At 41.3% G+C, this 21577-nt stretch overlaps 1 protein-coding gene across 1 annotated transcript in view; it reads left to right on the top strand.

Moving 5' to 3' along the window:
- LOC106567973 (LHFPL tetraspan subfamily member 7 protein) overlaps positions 1-21577 on the top strand; it is a 220206-nt gene that overhangs the window by 91516 nt on the left and 107113 nt on the right. The gene's annotated exons all lie outside the window — the stretch shown is intronic.

The raw sequence follows: 21577 nt of genomic DNA on the forward strand, positions 1-21577 counted from the left end.
CTAGACCACATTAAATGTATACACTTGAATTGAACGCTGAAAATATATATCGTTATTGTTCTTGGTATGGATCGATCCAGTCTTGTCTTGTGAATGTTGTTAGTTCAGTTTTGTATAGTGAACTAGGTCATTTTAGGATACAGCGAAACTATTTGAACTCAAACACACACATTACCTTATTTTCCATCCAATTGGAGAAAATATTCAAAAATCTGTACGTTTTCCCACCAGAGATGTTTCCATCAAATTAACTTGTTGCTGATAAAACGATTTTTGTGATAACGTAGTGCACATACTTTTTGAAGTTAAATGTACTGAATAAAAAATACAATTTTAATGAGTTTCCATCGCAATCTTTTTTGTCACAACAACTGTTACATTATCTAGCGAATGTGCCCACTCTGCTTTTGGCATGTGTGCTCTAGCCAACAGCTTGCAGATACAGCGCGGGTATAGCCTTGATGAGATTATTATGGACAAAATGTAATTAATTTTTATGTCAAACGGCAGCCAAGCATCGATCATCATGTCACCAGAATGTCTCTTGTGCGTCGTATGGGCTTGAGAAAGTGTGTGTGTGTTTGTGCACATTTATGTCTATTCTTCTTCTCGAAAACATGATGAGATGTGGGCTGGGTGGTAGCCTAACGGTTAAGAGGTTGGGTCAGTAACCGAAAGGTTGCTGGTTTGAATCCCTGAGCTGACTAGATGAAATCTGTACATGTGCCCTTGAGCGAGGCACTTAACCCTAATTTCTCCTGTAAGTCGCTATGGATAAGAGTGTCTTCTAAATGACTCAAATGTAAAAATGTTGAGACGTGATTGAGATGCAGAGAGATGTGTGTGATATATGGAGGGTTAGTGCTGTGACTACTGTCATTGGGGACCCATGTGGCTGCGCTCAGTCAGGCAGTGTGCTAATCAGTGGTGTAAAGTACTTAAGTCGTTTTTTGGGGTATCTGTACTTTACTTTGGTCTAATTCACACACTTATCAAGAGAACATCCCTGGTCATCCTTACTGACACACTAAACACATGCTTCGTTTGTAAATTATGTCTGAGAGTGGTTGTGTGCTCCTGGCTATACGTAAATAAAAAAAATACTAGAAAATGTGGCCGTCTGCTTTGCCTAATATAAGGAATTTGAAATGATTTATACTTTTATTTTTGATACTTAAGTACATTTTAGCAATTACATTTACTTTTGATACTTTTAAGTACATTTTAGCAATTACATATACTTTTGATACTTAAGTATATTTTAAACCAATAGTTTTAGACTTTTACTCAAGTAGTATTTTACTGGGTTACTTTCACTTTTAAATGAGTCATTTTCTCTAAAGGTATCTTTACTTTTACTTAAGTATGACAGTTGGGTACTTTTTCCACCAGTGGTACTCATGGACTGGTTAGGAGGGTGATGATCACTGTTCTTGTTCTATGAGATGAACAACCTCCCACTGGGAAATTGACGAAACATGGTCCCACCCCTGTTGATGATGGTGTTGTGTTGTTGATATATGAGGATGGGGTGGGTGGGTGGGACGCAGAGGAGGATTGCATCCGCAATCACCAGCTATGTTGTCACTACTGTAAGATTAAATTACCAAATTCAAACAGGCTTTTTTGCCCATCTCTCAGAGCTCGAGTCTCTTAGCACGATCAAGTAAAAAAATAGAAGTTCAGTACCGATTAGGGCTAATGGTGTGTCAAGCTTGCTGGAACATCAGTCCTGGCGTGCTTGCCTTATCCAGTGTTGAGAACGCTTTGACAACCCTTGACATGTACGCAAGCACGCACACTCACACGAACACACATTTATTAATCCTTGTGCTTTTTAAACAACCCTTGATGCAGTAATGATTTACTTTAGTCTGTTGAGTTTGGTTCATTCCCTGTTGTTTACAGAAGTTTAGCAGTGGTTGCTATGCCCTGGTTTGGACCTAGACCTGTCAGTATGAATAGAGCAGGGCCTACAGACCACACATAGAAGAGAAAAACAGGCTGTCAAACGTATTCAGCACACCAATCACGTTTGACTGTACTACTCAACGGATCTTATGAGCTCAGGTTTGTTTTGTAGTTTGTTTGGAGAGAAAACCCTTTCAGGAGAAGTGAATGAGATCAGAATGGGAGAACATTCCAGAATGGGAAAGCAAAGATCTATGTGTTTAGAGGAGCTTAATCCGTACTTTCTCATACATTTTTCATTTGGGCTTCTTCTGGGGATACTGTTCTTTGAGGACTTCTGAATAGAGCTGTCCCTCTGATGAGTCAATAAGACCTTTGAAACTGAAATGGTTGGAAGAGTTTACTCTAGCAGTCAGGTCAGAGCACTAAAGTGGACATTCAATCAAAAACGTTCCCTTTTTTTACACAGAATACAGAAAGACAATGTGAATATGCGACACAGTTCAATAGGAATATGCAACACATCGTTCAATGGGAATATGCAACAAATAGTTCAATGGGAATATGCAACACATAGTTCAATGGGAATATGCAACACATAGTTCAATGGGAATATGCAACACATAGTTCAATGGGAATATGCAACACATAGTTCAATGGGAATATGCAACACATAGTTCAATGGGAATATGCAACACATAGTTCAATGGGAATATGCAACACATAGTTCAATGGGAATATGCAACACATAGTTCAATGGGAATATGCAACACATCGTTCAATGGGAATATGCAACAAATAGTTCAATGGGAATATGCAACACATAGTTCAATGGGAATATGCAACACCAAGTTCAATGGGAATATGCAACACATAGTTCAATGGGAATATGCAACACCAAGTTCAATGGGAATATGCAACACCAAGTTCAATGGGAATATGCAACACCAAGTTCAATGGGAATATGCAACACCAAGTTCAATGGGAATATGCAACACATGGTTCAATGGGAATATGCAACACATAGTTCAATGGGAATATGCAACACCAAGTTCAATGGGAATATGCAACACCAAGTTTAATGGGAATATGCAACACATAGTTCAATGGGAATATGCAACACATCGTTCAATGGGAATATGCAACACCAAGTTCAATGGGAATATGCAACACCAAGTTCAATGGGAATATGCAACACCAAGTTCAATGGGAATATGCAACACCAAGTTCAATGGGAATATGCAACACCAAGTTCAATGGGAATATGCAACACCAAGTTCAATGGGAATATGCAACACCAAGTTCAATGGGAATATGCAACACCAAGTTCAATGGGAATATGCAACACCAAGTTCAATGGGAATATGCAACACATAGTTCAATGGGAATATGCAACACATAGTTCAATGGGAATATGCAACACATAGTTCAATGGGAATATGCAACACACAGTTCTGAAGATTCAATGTTTTTAGAATCAGGAGCAGTAGACTGTTATGATTGGAATAAGAGAAAAAACAACTCTAGCTTTTCTAACAGAATTGCAAATCTCTGAACAAAGTTATGCTTGTTGTCCTTGAGTTCAGTTGCTCCAAAGAAGGATGTTGTTAGTATGTGTTGAAATTGGCTGTAAATTGCCTCTCTTTCTCTCTGTCACAACCAATTTAATAGTGGCAGAGTTTTTCAGGCAGAGAACATCTATTTGATGCAAATCCTCTATTGTGCCAACAAACTGGTAAAAACAGAAAGTGTGTGTGTGATAATTTTTTTTTCATTCTCTCGATCTCTCTGTTTTTGCCTGGGGTTGTGTGTGTGTGTGTGTGTGTGTGTGTGTGTGTGTGTGTGTGTGTGTGTGTGTGTGTGTGTGTGTGTGTGTGTGTGTGTGTGTGTGTGTGTGTGTGTGTGTGTGTGTGTGTGTGTGTGTTTGATGCTGAACTCCCACTCTGCTGAAGCAACATGAGTGGCGCTGAGAGTCATCAGCCACCACAGTGGCTCAGCAGTCTCAATCTGTCACAGCCCGCAGCCACACACACACATACACACACATGTTATAATCCCTCATACTGTCCATCTGGATGCACACACCACACCCGCGCACACTCACACATATACACACTCTTTCCAAAACAACATCTGAAAGCACATTTAAAAAGGAGAAAAGTTAAATAAAGTGTGAAAAACTCAAGTGGTGAGCTGGTTACCATAGTGCACATTGTTTCCACACCCAGTATCTTCCTTCAGCATTGCTCCCGAGTGGTGCAGTGGTCTAAGGCACTGCATCTCAGTTCTAGAGGCGTCACTATAGACCCTGGTTCGATTCCAGGCTGTTTCACAACCGACCGTGATTGGGAATCCCATAGGGCGGCGTACAATTGGCCCAGCTTCGTCCTAGTTAGGGTTTGGCCGGGGTAGGCAGTCATTTTAAATAAGAAATTGTTCTTAACTGACTTGCCTGGTTAAATAAAGTGACTGAGTGGTGGACCTGAGTTATGATAATCCTTATTATTCTCTAATCTAGGATTGGATTGATAGACATCTTGTTTCTAATCCTAATCCCCCATCACCAGTCTGCCCCAGGGGAACTCTAATAGCCTTGCTGTCAACGACAACCTTGATGGGACAACACTGGGGTTTAGAGAGCCTTGATGTGCCATGGCTGAAAGGTCATCTGTTAGAGGTCACCAGAGATCAAATGGACACTTTGAATGACAGAGTGATGTGTTATTGTGTTATTATATTGATCCATAGCGATCATGGCTATTATCCCAGACCCACACAATTAGATTCATCATCTGAAAAGGACTTTAACTAGACTATATCTATTTTGTTAGGCATATACCATTATATTGGGTGTTATTACTACATATCACATTGGTTTTCTTAGAAAGCATATTCACTATCAAAAAGATGCGTAGAAATGCATTGTTGTTGAAATATTTGGTGGGCTGAAGGAAGTGTAGGTGGGAAAATGACTGGCTGTCTTTTTGAACTGCAATGATAACCTGTCATAGCCTCAGATTGAGCTTTTGCCGCAGAGACGTTTTTATTTCTGAGAACCAACCATCAATGTATTTATTATGCTGGAAAGGATTTCACACAATGGCAACATGTCGACCAGCGATTCAGCTGTAAGTAAAGTTGTTTGAAAAGCTGTAGGTGAAAAGCTTTTGAAAAGGCCGGTAACACAGAGAGAGGCTTCATGATTTCACTTCACTGTCAATTCCTAAAAGCACGTGTAACATGGCTGCAATTATCTGGACAATACTTTATATGTGGCTCAAAGGAGATGGTTAGAAGAAAATTACAGTTTTGTCTTTGAAGAATGTATTTCCACTCTCTCTTCCTCACAGCTCCCTCCTCTTTCTTATACTTTCTGCCCTTTGCTCCTTATTTTCCTCATTCTTTTTCTCTCTCTTTCGCTCTCTGTGTCTGTCTTTTTCTGTATTTTTTCCTCCTCTCTCACTGCCAAGAGAACTGCTGAAAAGATGGCTGTTTTGTGTTCTACTGATGGGGCAGTGAAGGATGGACTGACTGCAGGGAGAATCAGTGTAATTTATGGCATTCTGATTTGAGGAGATGCCATGTGAATGGTAACCTAAAAGTGTTTCATGATTGTTTGGCTAGCTACAGTACTCCTCACCTGTGTTTTGAAGATACTGTGATATGTGTTGTTAAAGGGATAGTTAACTCAAATTACAAATATACTTACTTTGGCTGTTGTTGATTGGCATTTTTAGCACCTGTGGGTTATTTAGGTAGTTTCAGATGCCTCCTTGTTTTAGATGCCTTTGAGTATAACGTGAATGTAGGGCTTATACAGCGTATATATGCATCTATGTTGGTATGTGGGCATATGTGAGAGCGGCCTTCCAAAAATCTTCTGTAATTGGTGCAGTATGATTAGTAGGATCCCCTCTAATTATCCTTTGCTCTGGTTGTGTGTGTCTGTGTCTGTGTGCTTCTATCCACCATACCATTTGGAAGGGGAACAAGAAGGGGGTGTATGTAGTGACTGAGGCAGCCAAGACAATTCCTACATCACATATCTAATTGTTCAATGGGCCGCTGATCATGGAGTAATGCCACCCCATCATAGTAACGTTTAATTGAAAGGAATGTGTAAGTCAGAAGGATAATGAATTGTCTTTGTTAATGTCATGGTTTGTAGCTACAGTATAGTTGTGATGAATGTGATCACTTTAGATGTGTCATACTGTATTGATAGTTAGCTGCTTTTTTTCAACCCATGTCCGAAATGATTGACACCCTTGATAAAGATGAGCAAAAATGACTGTATAAAATAAATAATTTAAATACTGAGCTATATTGTATGCTCCAACAAATGGGAAAATTATATAATTTTATACTAATACAATTGCTCAGAAAAATGTATTTTGTTTAACAAGTAGTAATGTATTTTCTGAAAAGGTTAGGGGTCAAAAAGATTGACACCCCTGTTTTCAATACCTTTTAATATCTCACCTTGCGAGGATAACGTCACTGAGCCTTTTTCTAAAATGTTTTATGAGTTGGAGAACACATTAGGAGGGATCTTAGACCATTCCTCCATACAGAATATTTCTAGATCCTTGATATCCTTCGTCTGTGCTTATGCTCTGCCCTCTTCAATTTAACCAACAGGTTTTCAATGGGTTTCAAGTCCGGAGACAGAGATGGCCATTGCAAAATGTTGATTTTTGTGGCCAATAAACTATTTATTTGTGGATTTTGATGTGTGCTTGGGGTTATTGTCTTTGTCTTGCTGGAAGATTCACTTGCGGCCCACTTTCAGCATCCTGGCAGAGGAAACCAGGTTTTTGGCTAAAATGTCCTGGTACTGGGTAAACTTCATGATGCCGTTGACCTTAACAAGGGCAGGACCAATGGAAGCAAAATAGTCCAATAACATCAAAGATCCACCACCATATTTTACAGTAGGTATGAGGTTATTTTCTGCTTATAAATTCTAATTTCAATGCCAAACTCACCACTGGTTTGCGTGGCCAAAGAGCTCTATTTTCATGTTGTGTGTATGCGGCTATGCATATTGCTTATGTGTGTGTCTGCATCTGTGTGTGTGCATGCATGTGTGCGTGCATGTACACAGATGTAAGATTTTAATTTGATTACTCTTTTGTTGCTGAGAATTTTCCTGCACTGCAGGAAATGCAGATGAGCTTCTTGATTTTTAAGAAATTCACTGAAATCCCGCACTAACACACGGTTATATTAACAGTATTCCAGGTTTCTCGTAGCCTCATTTTGACCAGCTAATAGCCTAACCCCCGAACAAGCAACATTATCAATGCTTCTACACCTGCATTGCTTGCTGTTTGGGGTTTTAGGCTGGGCTTCTGTACAGCACTTTGATATATCAGCTGATGTAAGAAGGGCTATATAATACATTTGATTTGATTATGGACTAAACGTTCTAATCCTGTTGCTGTGGAATTATTTATTTTTCTGCGACAATACAGGTCAAATTAAGATCCTACATCTGTATTTCTGTATGTGTCTGTGTGTGGTGAGCTACATTGTTATGCCTGGCTGCTGCAGGGCAGTATTACCTCTACAATCATTCCAGTAGGAGCTCAGGTATGTGAGAGGGGCCTTCAGTGGTTCAGACATAATAATGCTCTATAGCCACCCGCATATTTAATCAAACCTCATATACTGCCCAGGCCTATGCTATTTGTCTGCATTTCCATACGCGGGCAGCCTGTGGATGGGCCATAGCAGGAGACTGAGTGTTAAAGTAATGTGTTTGCCTGTATTGTAGCTCTCAAGCTGTTGCACTTGCAAACAAGGTCATTGCCAAGACTGGAGCATTGAATAGACCAATAGGGTACTGTATGTTTAACATTACTAAGCGATGTACTAACAACCCTGCTACTACTGTGTGAAGGGTTATTTCAGTGTAAAGCTGTAGCTATACAATGTACTGGATATCTGTTTTGTATCCAAAAAAGGAATCTAGTTTGAGACCACAATTTTAGAATGTCGACACATCACTTGACCTTACTGACCTTACTTGACCCTCAGTCTGGGGGGGTCATGTTCAGCTAGAGAGAAGAGCTTGAGGTGGATAAGCTCCTTTCATGTCTTGACAGTGGACAGGGTCACAGAGAACTGTAGTTTGGATATTGCATTCACCATCTTTCTCTCATACTGTGACTGCTCCAACAGGTAAGGTGACTCTCTCCAACTTGCTATGGAGTGTATTCTGGGGAGTGTGACATGTGCCTCTGCATGGCTGAATCTGTGTTTGTGTGTTGTCAGGCTGCCAGCACCCCTCCAGCCTGCATTTTAAATGTTTAATTTAACCTTTATCTAACTAGGCAAGTCAGTTAAGAACAAATTCTTATTTACAATTACGGCCTACACCGGCCAAACCTGGACAACGCTGGGCCGATTGTGCGCCGCCCTATGGGACTACGAATCACGGCCGGTTGTGATACAGCCTGGATTCGAACCAGGGTGTTTGTAGTGACGCCTGAAGACCGCTGTGCCACTCGGGTAGCCAAAGATGTCAGTGTGAGACTTGTATGTTTGGAGCTGTGTACCGCTCGCTAGGAGACGACTGTAGCTGCTCTAACAGAGGCCCATGCTGTGCCATGCGTCACACACACGCACCCACTTAGTCTCCTAGCGAGTGTGGTGTGTGGTGGGAGGGGGTGGTGGTGGGGGTGTTACTCAGCTGTATACAGAATCACCCAGAGCTCCAAGGTGGCTCATTTCATCTCTCTCTGATTCAGAGGGGTTGGGTTAAATGCAGAAGACACATTTCAGTTGAATGCATTCAGTTGTACAAAACGACTAAGTATCCCACTTTCCCTTTCTCTTACTCTCTCTCTCTCTCTCTCTTGCTCTCCACCTTCTCTCTCTGTCTTCTGATTCAGAGTGGTTGGGTTAAATGTGTAAGACACATTTCAGTTGAATGCATCATTGTACAACTGACTAGGTAACCCCCCTCTCTCTTTCACTCTCGTTATCTTTCTCTTTTATCTCTCTCTCTTTCTCTCTCGTTCTCTCTCTCTCTCATGTGTAGGGCTGTTGTGGTGACTGTATTACAGCGAAAGCGGCGGTCACAAGGCATGAAGGCAGTCAAATTCCACATGACAGTTTAGTCATGGTAATTAGGCTTCTCCAAGCTCAGATACAGCTGATGGTCATTAGTAGCCTACCAAACTTGCTAACTGCCTGGTACTCAGCACTATATTGTCCCTCTAATCAATCTGATATCAATTCAAATGTAATCGAAAATCTAATCCAACAATTCATGAGAGGCAATGAGCTCATGTTATGCCACATTTCTATAGGCTATGCAATTGCAGGAGAAAACAGAGTGATGGCCACTAATAAAAAGACGAGGATCCCATCAGCTTTCTATAGGCTAGGCCTACTATATTTATTTCTCAACTTTCCTAATATTAAGCACATTGCTTTTATTTACAACAGGAGTATAGCCTACATGACTGGCATGAATATAAACCATGTGGAAAGGCTTCCTCCATTCGCTATTTAAGTACATAGATGAGATGTATTTTTCCGCTGCCCCTGTTTTGAGACAGGTGCATGATAATGGTCCATTCTAAATAAAAACAAATGTCACACGTATATTATTTAGTATATGGAAATACAAGATTAAATCAAGAATAGTCTGATTGTTGACAATATTAGCCTATCACTAGATCATTTTCACCATAAAAATACACCTTTTATAATAAAAGCATTACATGCATAATTACATTTGCGGTCACTTTTGATAATGGTGTTTTTCGCTACTGGAACATTCGCGCTTATAGCCTACTACCATGTGCGCATTGCTGCGCTAATAATGTTTAGAAAAACTATTAGGTTATCAACATTTAAAGCTAAATGTTCTGATCTGTTGCGCCAGCCACATCGCATCCCACAACTGTCCCAGACTGTTTGGAATATTTATTTATCGCACAGAATAGAATAGGTCGACTTTTGTACAATGGGGGATAGTAGATTGACATAGGCTAGTGCTTTTGCTGTTCGTTAGGCCTACTCATCTTGTTGGCTGACAAAAAGTAAATGTGGAATGTTCTTCCAATATCTTCAATATGCACCTCGGAATTGGATAAGGACGCTGATGTGTCTGTCTTCACTTGTATGTAGCCTGTGAGAAAGACCCGATCATGTGACAGAGCCGTGTGAGTGAGAGACTCTTCGGATTGCGCATCACACTCAGGAAAAAGGGCACAACGCAGCACTCCGGGCCGCAAAATGCATGTTTTTTTAGGGTGCATTAACCTGTTTGGGATAGGGGGCAGTATTTTCACGGCTGGATAAAAAACGTACCCGATTTAATCTGGTTACTACTCCTGCCCAGAAATATGCATATAATTAGTAGATTTGGATAGAAAACACTCTAACGTTTCTAAAACTGTTTGAATGGTGTCTGTGAGTATAACAGAACTCATATGGCAGGCCAAAACCTGAGAAGATTCTATACAGGAAGTGCCCTGTCTGGCAATTTGTTCTACTTCTAGGGCATCTCTATCAAAAATACAGCATCTCTGCTGTAACGTGACATTTTCTAAGGCTTTCATTGGCTCTCAGAAGGCGCCAGAAAGTGGAATGACTTCTCTGCAGTCTCTGGGCGAAAAACAGCAGGGGTTTTGGTGAGTGGTCCTTCTGGGAACAATGACACTGGCGTGCGCACGAGACGACTCCATTTTTTTCTTTCAGTGTTTGAACGAATACAACGTCGCGCGGTTGGAATATTATCGCTATTTTACAATAAAAATTGCATAGAAATTAATTTTAAACAGCGTTTGACATGTTTCAAAGTACGGTAATGGAATATTTAGACATTTTTTGTCACGAAACGCGCCGGCGCGTCACCCTTCGGATAGTGACTTGAACGCACGAACAAAACGTAGCTATTTGGATATAACTATGGATTATTTTGAACCAAAACAACATTTGTTGTTGAAGTAGAAGTCCTGGGAGTGCATTCTGACGAAGAATAGCAAAGGTAATCCAATTTTTCTTATAGTAAATCTGAGTTTGGTGAGGGCCAAACTTGGTGGGTGTCAAATTAGCTAGCCGTGATGGCCGGGCTATCTACTCAGAATATTGCAAAATGTGCTTTCACCGAAAAGCTATTTTAAAATCTGACACCGCGATTGCATAAAGGAGTTCTGTATCTATAATTTTTAAAATAATTTGTTTTTTTGTCAACGTTAATCGTGAGTAATTTAGTAAATTCACCGGAAGTTTGCGGTGGGTATGCTAGTTCTGAACAAAACATGCTAATGTAAAAAGCTGGTTTTTGATATAAATATGAACTTGATTGGACAAATCATGCATGTATTGTATAACATAATGTCCTAGGAGTGTCATCTGATGAAGATCATCAAAGGTTAGTGCTGCATTTAGCTGTGGTTTTGGTTTTTGTGACATATATGCTAGCTTGAAAAATGGGTGTGTGATTATTTGTGGCTGGGTACTCTCCTGACAATCTAATGTTTTACTTTTGCTGTAAAGCCTTTTTGAAATTGGACAATGTGGTTAGATAAAGTAGAGTCTTATCTTTCAAATGGTGTAAAATAGTCATATGTTTGAGAAATTGAAATTATAGCATTTTTAAGGTTTTTTCGTATTTCGCGCCAGGCGCTAGCGGAACGTCTGTCCATATTAAGGCCAGAAAGGGGATGTCGCCATGAAATTCGAGGCATTATCAAGTGCTTGTCAAATTGTGAATGAGAGACTATTGGAGTGAGTACAGCCTACGCAAAAAACTAAGCAGAAGTCATGCCTTTTAAGCAACTTTTTTCAAATCATCATTAGACTCATCATGCAGCCTTACAATGTATTATACATCAAAACATATTGCCCAATGTTTGTAGAACAACTAAAGTTACATTAATAACTCTAAATTAAGCATATAGGAGTACCTATTTCTTTGTTAACCGCTCAACACAGATTAGCCGCATGTGCGCACACCCCCAAATCGTTTGGAGAAAATATTTTATTTTATTCAGCTTTGTTCAATTGTATTCTTCATACTATAAAATAATGCCACGGAATTCTAACCAAATCTTGTCTGCTTAATTTAACTAGTGTAGCCCACAGCCATTTGGCATAGCCACATCAGGACCTAATATAAGGACAACTCAGAGTAGGCTATTCCTTTCTTCTGAAATAGACATTTTCTTCATATCATGCTTCTTTAGACCTGTCTAAAAATAAATAATTGATTTATTGTGATGGTGTAGGCTATATTACATGGATTTATTTTACTTTTTAAAATGGCTTGTAGGCTATGTGTGGAAGCCAGGAGATGCTAAATGTGTTTATGTTAATTACGTGCGATGACAGTTGTTTCCTCGACCGAAATTTCGTGACCACCACAGCCCTAATCATGTGAACAATAAGCCTGTCACAGTAATACCAATGATGTCACCCCCAGAGTGGTCATATCATGCCACCAGCCTGGAACCTAAACCTCCCTGATCTGCCCATACCACACCCTGGGGGAGGGAGGAGAGCGGAAGAAGAGAGGGAGGGAGAGAGTGGAAGAGGGGACCGTAAAAGGGAGAGGAAGGGAGGCACAGAGGAAGAGAGACAGCGAGATGGAAGGAGAGAGGGAGGGAGAAAGAACCAGAAAGGGTGATGAAGGGACAGAGATGTGAACCCCCCTAGATGGATGTCACTGGATATCCCACCTGAGGAGTGTCTGTGTGTCGTGCCTTCTACAGCAGACGATAAGTCAATCAGATCACATTTCGTTTCCTTTTCCCCCCTCAATTAACCTCATCCAAGGGGCTTCCATAGATCTAACCCCTTTCTACTCTCACAATAGAAGATCTACTGTATTTACTTTTCAGGAAGACTCCTGGCATTACCTGGGGTTGGAGGGGTTAACTTTTTACTCTTACCTTGGCAGTTTAGCAGTTCTGAAGCCTCTCTGCAGGTTTAAAATAATGATTAAAAATGTGGTTTTATTTAAAATGTTTTGGACTTACGTTGATCTATTCATCTCAGCATATTTTAGCTAGCTATGGATTACCTGTCTAACATACAGTAGTGCACAGCTACCAAAAAAACTTTCAGATTCGGACTCTAAGGATTCTGAGGACACACACACACACACACACCTATATGCATAAATACACACACACTAGTGGATTTTTTTTTATGCAGAACAAGATCAGATCGTACTTGTTGATCTGGGCCTTGTGTTTGCCTGATTAGTGTTTACTTTACAGGACATTCATTCATAAGCGTGTAATGTACATGTAATTGTTCGAGGGTGTGTGTGTTTGTGTGATGTCAAGTATTGCAGGTATTCTCTCCTTCCATCCCTCTCTCCCTCCCTCTCTCTCTCTGTTTGAGCTCCTGTTCTCCAGCTAATCTGATACCACTCCTCTGGGTCTGTCCTCGCTCTGTCTGTGACTCCTCTCATAGCTGTGGTTCTAGTTCTAACCTCCTACACAACCATAGAGCTTCCCTTTTGTTGTGAGTATGTCAACAGACGGATTCAATGGGGCCTCTCTGGGTAGGCAGTGTTTCAAATGTGATTTCTCTATGGGGGTGTCATTTGGTGAGTGAGAAGATGCTCAGCATGCTCTACTCAAAGCTTATGGTCCGAAACTAAATCAACAAATAACAACACTGGACACTATGGAACACAAATATTTTACCATCTCATGCTGAGGTCATCTGCCTTTGGCCTAAAGATCAGGAACCCAGACTTCACCAAATAAATCAGAAATACAGACATTGTTATCCTACAAGAAACATGGTATAGAGGAGACTGACCCACTGGTTGCCCTCTAGGTTACAGAGACCTGGTAGTCCCATCCACCAAACTACCAGGTGTGAAATAGGGAAGAGATTCATGGGGTATGCTAATTTGGTATAGATCAGACATAACCAACTCTATTAAATTGAAATAGGAGCCTTTGACATCTGGTTAGAAATAAATAGGGGAATTATCTCACCAGAGAAAAACGTCCTCCTGTGTCTGTACATAGTCAATGGTAGGCTTTGAGGGGACTCCTACGGTAGGTACACCTATAGCTCATCTCTTGGCAGTAGTACTGTAGACTACTTTATCACTGACCTCAACCGAGTCTCTCAGAGCGTTCACAGTCAGCCCACTGACACCCCTATCAGGATGCTATAGATGGAAGGAGGGTAATGTAGAAACCTACCAAAAAACTATTGGCCAACAACAAATCCAATCCATCTTAGACAACTTCCTAGACTAAATGTTTCCCTGCAATAGTGGTGTAAACTTAGCAGTAGGAAGCCTGAAGAGTATATTTAACCTATTAGCTAAGAAATCACATTTAAATTTAGGCAGAAAATCTAAGAAAAGTAACAGCAATGATAAATGGTTTTATGAAGAATGCAACAACCTAAGAAAGAAATAAAGAAACCTATCCAACCAAAAACACAGACACGCAGAAAACCTTAGCTTACGCCTCCGCTATGGTGAAACAATACAGAAATACATTAAGAGAAACCAAGGAACAGCATGTCAGAAAACAGCTCAATGTGATTGAAGAATCCATAGAATCAAATCGCTTCTAGGGAAATTGGAAAACACTAAACAAACAACAACAGGAAGAGATATCTATCCATAATGAAGATGGATAAACCACTTCTCCATCCTTTTCGGCCATAAAACAAAGAACCAAAAACATATACATGGTAATTTACAAAACATAGAATCAGCTATTAAAGACTACCAGAATCCCCTGGATTCGCCAATTACATTGGATGAGCTACAGGACAAAATGCAAACCCTCCCTCACACTCCTCATATGCACAGACACACACCCACCCGCCCCCCCACACACACATCAATAGAACTGTTACTGACATACAGTGTTTTCGGAAAAGTATTCAGACCCCTTGACATTTTGCACATTTTGTTACTTTTACAGCCTTATTCTAAAATGGATTAAATAAAACATTTTCCTCAGCAATCTAGACACAATACCCCATAATGACAAAGTGAAAACAGGTTTTTAGAAATGTTTATAAATGTATTAAAAATAAAAAACAAAAATATCTTATTCACATAAATATTCAGACATTTTCTGTGAGACTCAAAATTGAACTCAGGTGCATCCTGTTTCCATTGATTATCCTTGAGATGATTCTACAACTTGATTGGAGTCCACCTGTGGTAAATTCAATTGATTGGACATGATTTTGAAACGTACACACCAGTCTATATAAGGTCCAACAGATGACAGTGCATGTCACAGCAAAAACCAAGCCATAAGATCAAAGGAATTGTCCGTAGAGCTCCGAGACAGGATTGTGTCGAGGCACAGATCTGGGGAAGGGTACCAAAAAATGTCTGCAGCATTGAAGATCCCCAAGAACACAGTGGCCTCCATCATTCTTAAATAGAAGAAGTTTGGAACCACCTAGACTCTTCCTAGAGCTGGCCGCCCGGCCAAACTGAGCAATCGGGGGAGAAGGGCCATGGTCAGGGAGGTGACCAAGAACCCGATGCTCACTCTGACAGAGCTCCAGAGTTCCTCTGTGGCGATGCGAGAACCTTCCAGAAGGACAACCATCTTTGCAGCACTCCACCAATCAGGCCTATATGGTAGAGGGGCCAGACGGAAAAGGCACATGACAAAAGGCACCTAAAGACTCTCAGACCATGAGAAACAAGATTCTCTGGTCTGATGAAACCAAGATTGAAATCTTTGGCCTGAAAGCCAAGCGTCACGTCTGGAGGAAACCTGGCACCATCCCTACGGTGAAGCATGGTGGTGGCAGCATCATGATGTGGGGATGTTTTCAGCGGCAGGGACTGGAAGACTAGTCAGGTTCGAGTGAGAGATGAACAGAGCAAAGTACAGAGAGATCCTTGATGAAAACCTGCTCCAGAGCACTCAGGACCTCAGACTGGGGTGAAGTAGAGGTCGACCAATTAATCGGAATGACCGATTAATTAGGGCCGATTTCAAGTTTTCATAACAATCTGAAACCGATTTCGCCGTAAAAAAAAAATATATATACTTTTATTTATTTTGTATTTATTTTTTTTACACTATTTAACTAGGCAAGTCAGTTAAGAACACATTCTTATTTTCAATGACGGCCTAGGAACGGTGGGTTAACTACCTTGTTCAGGGGCAGAACGACAGATTTTTACCTTGTCAGCTCGGGGATTCAATCTTGCAACCTTACGGTTAACTAGTCCAACGCTCTAACCACCTGCTTTACATTGCACTGCACGAGGAGCCTGCCTGTTACGAGAATGCAGTAAGAAGCCAAGGTAAGTTGCTAGCTAGCATTAAACTTATTTTATAAAAAACAATCAATCAATCAATCATAATCACTAGTTAACTACACATGGTTGATTATATTACAAGTTTATCTAGCCTGTCCTGCGTTGCATATAATCGCTTAGGTACACGTTGCTCTAACCATAAACATCAATGCCTTTCTTAAAATCAATACACAAGTATATATTTCTAAACCTGCATATTTAGTTAATATTGCCTGCTAACATGAATTTCTTTTAACTAGGGAAAATGTGTCACTTCTGTTGCAACAGAGTCAGGGTATATGCAGCAGTTTGGGCGGCCTGGCTCGTTGCGAACTGTGAAGACTATTTCTTCCTAACAAAGACAGCCGACTTCGCAAAACGGGGGATGATTTAACAGAAGCGCATTTGCGAAAAAATTTCGCTGAAAGGAAAAATGTTTTGTTTTCAAGATAATAGTTTCCGGATTCAACCATATTAATGACCAAAGGCTCGTATTTCTGTGAGTTATTATGTTATAATTAAGTCTATGATTTGATAGAGCAGTCTGACTGAGCGGTGGTAGGCAGCAGCAGGCTCATAAGCATTCATTCAAACAGCACTTTCGTGCGTTTTGCCAGCAGCTCTTTGCTGTGCTTCAAGCATTGCGCTGTTTATGACTTCAAGCCTATCAACTCCCAAGATTAGGCTGGTGTAACCGATGTGAAATGGCTAGCTAGTTAGCGGGTGCGCGCTAATAGCGTTTCAAACGTCACTCGCTCTGAGACTTGGAGTAGTTGTTCCCCTTCCTCTGCATGGGTAACGCTGCTTCGAGGGTGACTGTTGTCGATGTGTTCCTGGTTCGAGCCCAGGTAGGAGCGAGGAGAGGGATGGAAGCTATACTGTTACACTGGCAATACTAAAGTGCCTATAAGAACATCCAATAGTCAAAGGTATATGAAATACAAATGTTATAGAGAGAAATAGCCCTATAATTCCTATAATAACTACACCCTAAAACTTCTTACCTGGGAATATTGAAGACTCATGTTAAAAGGAACCACCAGCTTTCATATGTTCTGATGTTCTGAGCAAGGAACTTACTCACTTTTACTTTCTTCTCCAACACTTTGTTTTTGCATTATTTAAACCAAATTGAACCGGTTTCATTATTTATTTGAGGCTAAATTGATTTTATTGATGTGTTATATTAAGTTAAAATAAGTGTTCATTCAGTATTGTTGTAATTGTCATTATTACAAATACATTTTTTTTTTAAATCGGCCGATTCATCGGTACCATTTTTTTGGGTCCTCCAATAATCGGTATCGGCGTTGAAAAATCATAATCGGTCGACCTCTAGGGTGAAGGTTCACCTTTCCAACAGGACAACGACCCTAAGCCCACAGCCAAGACAACGCAGGAGTGGCTTCGGTACAAGTCTCTGAATGTCCTTGAGTGGCCCAGCCAGAGCCTGGACTTGAACCAGATCGAACATCTCTGGAGAGACCTGAAAATAGCTGTGTAGCGATGCCAAAGGTGGTCCAACAAAGTACTGAGTAAAGGGTCTGAATACTTATGTAAATGTAATATTTCAGTTTTTAAATTAGAATATCTCAACACCTGTTTTTGCTTTGTCATTAAGGGGTATTGTGTGTAGATGAATGAGAATTAACAATTTAATACATTTTAGAATAAGGCTGTAATGTAAGAATGTGGAAAAAGTCAAGGGGTCTGAATACTTTCTGAAGGCACTGTACAGTATATATCAATGATTTGGCGAGGGCACTAGAACCATTTGCAGTACCTGGCCTCCCCTACTGGACTTGGAAATCAAATGTCTACTGTTTGGAAATGATCTGATGCTCCTCTCCCCAACCAAGGAGGGCCTACAGCAGCACCTAGATGTTCTGCACAGATCCTGACAGTGAATCTCAGTGAGAATAATGGTGTTTCAAAAAAGGTCCAGTAGCCAGGACAACAAATACAAATTCTATCTAGACACCATTGCCCTAGAGCACACAAATAATTACACCTACCTCGGCCAAACATCAACACGACAGGTAACTTCCACAAGGCTGTGAATGATCTAAGAGACAAGGCAAGAAGGGCCTTCTACGCCATTAAAAGGAACATAAAACTCAACATCCCAATTATGATCTAGCTAAAACACTTCAAGTCAGTTATAGAACTCATTGCCCTCTATGGTTGTGAGGTCTGGGGTCCACTCACCAACCAAGAATTCACAAAATGGGACAAACACACATTTACATTTATGTCATTTAGCAGACGCTCTTATCCAGAGCGACTTACAAATTGGTGCATTCACCTTATGATATCCAGTGGAACAACCACTTTACAATTGAGACTCTGGGGTTTTGCAGAAATCTGCATGCAAACAATGCATGCAGAGAAGATGCTAGTTATCAAAATCCAGAAAAGAGCTGTTAAATTTTACAACCACCTAAAAGGAAGCAATGCCCACACATTCCACCACAAAGCCCTCACCTACAGAGAGATTAACCTAGAAAAGAGTCCCTTCAGCCAGCTGGTTCTGGGGCTCTGTTCACAAACAGACCACACAGAGCCCCAGAACAGCAACACAATTAGACCCAACCAAATTATGAGAAAGCAAAAAGATAATTATTTATTTGACACACTGGAAAGAATCAGAATTGGAATGCTATCTGGCCCTAAACAGAGAGTACACAGTGGCAGAATACTTGACCACTGTGACTGTCCCAAAATTAAGAAAGTATGTACAGACTCCGTGAGCATAGCCTTGCTATTGTAATGAACACGAGGGGAGACAGAGAGCTGGTTTCAAGCACAGGGAGCAGCAGGTGTTTATTTGTAAAGGACCACAGGAGGAGGCAGGTAGCTGGGTCCAGGGGCAGGCAGAAGATTATACACAGGGGGTCCAAAACGGCAACAGTACAGGCAGGGAAAAGGCTAATGACGTAGTCCGGGAGATCAGGCAGTAGGTAGATAACAGGAAATCCAATAGGCTAAAGTACAGGCAGGGAATAGGCAAAAAACTATCATACATGGGAGGCGTAAATCACGGTGAAAAACAGAGCTCAGAAAGCCGTGCGTCACAAAACAAACAATACCTCACAGTGACGGGGTGCAAAGAACTGAACTAAATAGTGCATGATAATGACATACAGGTGTGTGAACAGGTGATCAGAATTCAGCTGATTGGGATCTGGAGAGTGAGCTGCATTTAGGGGATCTAAATGTTTGAGGGTGTGAGTTGGAAACAGACGTTACAGCTATTGAGAGAGGCCGCCATAGGATGGCCTGTAAATGCCACCAATATTTATCTGTTTATTTATCTTCCCCTACTATTCATACTACAACTATTTGTACATTGCTAAAACACTGTAGCTGTAGCTGATAATATAACACTTGAAATATCTTTATCATTTTGAAACGTTTTTGTGAGTGCAATGTTTACTGTTCATTTCTATTCGTTTTTTTGTGGATGTTTTGTTTCTTATTACTTTTGTTTGTTTATTTCACTTGCTTTGGCAATGTGAACACGTCTCCCATGCCAATAAAGCCCCATTGAATTAAATGTAGAAGTAGTGGTTGTGTGTCAATAGATGGGATCTTATATGGTTTGGTCCTGTTTGAAGTAGGGCCAGGAACGTGGAGGTATGTGGTGCCACGGTGGGAAAGCCCCACTAACCTTGGCTTTGTTAGGATCCCACCATGTTCCCGTCCCAGTTCTCACACCCCTGTAGGGTGTGTGTGTGTGTGTGTGTGTGTGTGTGTGTGTGTGTGTGTGTGTGTGTGTGTGTGTGTGTGTGTGTGTGTGTGTGTGTGTGTGTGTGTGTGGATAAACTGCCCTGCTTTGTTTGGCGGATGTATCAGCAGCACACCACCCACCCGGCAGAAACTCACACACCTATTACCCTGACACACACACACACACACAGTTCTCTTCTCATCATCCCCCTGAAATGATAGCCTCTATTTACCCAGACTCTGCATGGTGCACGTCGGCCTTGAAAAACAGCATGTTTTGCGCATGGCCATTACAAATCCCAGTCATCACCAAGCCATGAGAGGAGGATTAATTAGCAGTGGAAAAAGAAGAAAAGAGATGTCAAAGCAACATCATTTTCTTTCATAGCAGGCTGAGTACAGGGCGGCAGGTAGCCTAGCGTTTAGAGCGTTCGGCCAGTAACCAAAAGGGCCATGGTTCAAATAACCGAGCCAACAAGGTCAAACAGGTCAAAAGAGTCTATACTAACAAAGGAAATAGAAGCTGTAACAGAGCAGATAGATAGCAATAAAAACTGTACCATAGAGGTTCAGAATAAGTTAGAGGGAAAAAAAAGAAATGGAGGAATTTATTCAAGAAAGATCAAGTGTAATATACACTGCTCATGAAAATAAAGGGAACACTAAAATAACACATCCTAGATCTGAATGAATGAAATAATCTTATTAAATACTTTTTTCTTTACATAGTTGAATGTGCTGACAACAAAATCACACAAAAATAATCAATGGAAATCCAATTTATCAACCCATGGAGGTCTGGATTTGGAGTCACACTCAAAATTAAAGTGGAAAACCACACTACAGGCTGATCCAACTTTGATGTAATGTCCTTAAAACAAGTCAAAATGAGGCTCAGTAGTGTGTGTGGCCTCCACGTGCCTGTATGACCTCCCTACAACGCCTGGGCATGCTCCTGATGAGGTGGTGGATGGTCTCCTGAGGGATCTCCTCCCAGACCTGGACTAAAGCATCCGCCAACTCCTGGACAGTCTGTGGTGCAACGTGGCGTTGGTGGATGGAGCGAGACATGATGTCCCAGATGTGCTCAATTGGATTCAGGTCTGGGGAACGGGCGGGCCAGTCCATAGCATCAATGCCTTCCTCTTGCAGGAACTGCTGACACACTCCAGCCACATGTGGTCTAGCATTGTCTTGCATTAGGAGGAACCCAGGGCCAACCGCACCAGCATATGGTCTCACAAGGGGTCTGAGGATCTCATCTCGGTACCTAATGGCAGTCAGGCTACCTCTGGCGAGCACATGGAGGGCTGTGCGGCCCCCCAAAGAAATGCCACCCCACACCATGACTGACCCACCGCCAAACCGGTCATGCTGGAGGATGTTGCAGGCAGCAGAACGTTCTCCACGGCGTCTCCAGACTCTGTCACGTCTGTCACATGTGCTCAGTGTGAACCTGCTTTCATCTGTGAAGAGCACAGGGCGCCAGTGGCGAATTTGCCAATTTTGGTGTTCTCTGGCAAATGCCAAACGTCCTGCACGGTGTTGGGCTGTAAGCACAACCCCCACCTGTGGACATCGGGCCCTCATACCACCCTCATGGAGTCTGTTTCTGACCGTTTGTGCAGACACATGCACATTTGTGGCCTGCTGGAGGTC

Source organism: Salmo salar, chromosome 13 (genome assembly GCF_965601325.2).
Source record: "Salmo salar chromosome 13, fSalSal1, whole genome shotgun sequence".
In the NCBI taxonomy this organism is placed as follows: domain Eukaryota; kingdom Metazoa; phylum Chordata; class Actinopteri; order Salmoniformes; family Salmonidae; genus Salmo; species Salmo salar.